Below are 1,797 nucleotides of genomic sequence, written 5' to 3'. Positions count from 1 at the left end.
GCTCATGCGTAAACTACTGAGCTCTGGTTCCCACCGTCTACCAGAGTAAACAGTGACACATCATAGGTACCGCCCTTCATGCGGATGCACATATAGGGATGCAGCCAAAGAGATGCTGTGCTTTGTGAAGAAGTGCACACATCCAAGGAGCGCAGGCCTGGCTGTGACCTAAGCTTTTGTCTCTTTCACCGACCATTTGCATACTAGGAAGACACATTGGGACAGAGTGGAATTTGTTTTAAGGAAGAGCCAAGCTCTTCAGTCCTGGTGATGATGGAATCCTTGACATAGGGAAGAGGAATGTCCGTAGACATAGACAATCTCATTCCCCATCAGAGGACTGAAATTCCCACATAATTCCAAGTACGTCCTCCAGGCGTGTTGGGCAGAGCAGCAGAGGACGATGCTCTTGTGAGTACTTTGCAAGCGTTTCTGTCAGGCCGAGTTATCTGGACTGCTGCGCTAGTCAGCATGGGCTGCTGAGAAGATATCTCAGGGCTACAAGACAGCTCGGTCATCGCAGGACTGAACAAGCACGATACCTAAGAGCCCCAGAACCCAGGCTTTAAAAAAGCAGATTTGGTGGTGTTCACAATCTTTTTGCTGGGGAAGTAGAGACTGGTGGGTACCTGGGCCTGTCTAGCTGGTCAGCCTAGCCTACTTGGTGAGCCCCAGGCCACTGACAGACGGTCTCAGAGGAAAAAAGGAAGGTGGGGTCGAGAGACTAGATGGGGCCTGATATTCGTGCGTACACACATCTTGCACACACATACACACACATATGCACAAACATACACACACACACACACACACACTACACATTGAGGGGTGCTGTCTCAATGAGAGATAAAGAGATTTAAGAACGTAGAGATAACCTTCCTACTGTGCATGTTGAGGTGTTTTGATAACATCCATGAAATCCACCTCTGGGCATGTGTTCTGCATGGTTCCTATTACCTGAGTGGGATTCCATAGCTGTCCTTTTTCTTTCCAGATTGTCACACACTGCCTGTGGTGGTTTGAATATGCTTGGCCCATGGAAAGTGGCACTATTAGGAGGTATGGCCTTGTTGGAGTGGGTGTGGCCTTGTTGGAGTGGGTGTGGCCTTGTTGGAGTGGGTGTGGCCCTGTTGGAGTAGGTACGGCCTTGTGGGTGTGCCCTTGTTGGAGTGGGTACAGTCTTGTTGGAATGGGTGTGGCTTGTTGGAGTGGGTGTGGCCCTGTTGGAGTGGGTGTGGCCCTGTTGAAGTGGGTGCGGCCTTGTTGGAGTGGGTGCGGCCTTGTTATAGGGGTGGGCTTTGAAGTCCCGGGCTCAAGCTCCGCCCAGTGCAGAAGTTTTCCCTGCTGTCTTAGGATGACGCTCTCCTCTCAGCTCCTCCTGCACCATGTCTGCCTGGATGCTGCCACGCACCCGCCATGATGATGATGGACTGAACCTCTGAACCTGTGAGCCAGCCCCAGCTAGCTGTTGTCTAAGAGTTGCCTCGGCTGTGGCGTCTGTCCACAGCAATGGAAACCTTAACTACGACGCTGCCTGTGTCATGGCTGCCCAGCGCTTACTCATCATCTCTGCCCTCTGCCGTCTCACATGGCTCTCACTTCTGAAGGGCGCCTCCTTCCGCCAACCTGTGAAGTACCTTAATGTGAGGTCATCTTCCTTGTTCTCCAGCTTCAGTCACACCCCTCCCTGCTCCTCAGCCCTGCCTACCCACCAGCCTCAGCCCTGCCCACTCACCAGCCTCAGCCCTGCCTACCCACCAGCCTCAGCCGTGCCTACCCACCAGCCTCACCCCTGCC

The sequence above is a fragment of the Mastomys coucha genome, unplaced genomic scaffold (assembly GCF_008632895.1).
Source record: "Mastomys coucha isolate ucsf_1 unplaced genomic scaffold, UCSF_Mcou_1 pScaffold7, whole genome shotgun sequence".
Taxonomy (NCBI): domain Eukaryota; kingdom Metazoa; phylum Chordata; class Mammalia; order Rodentia; family Muridae; genus Mastomys; species Mastomys coucha.
The sequence above is the reverse complement of the archived record's forward strand: the minus strand, read 5'-3'. Positions refer to the sequence as shown.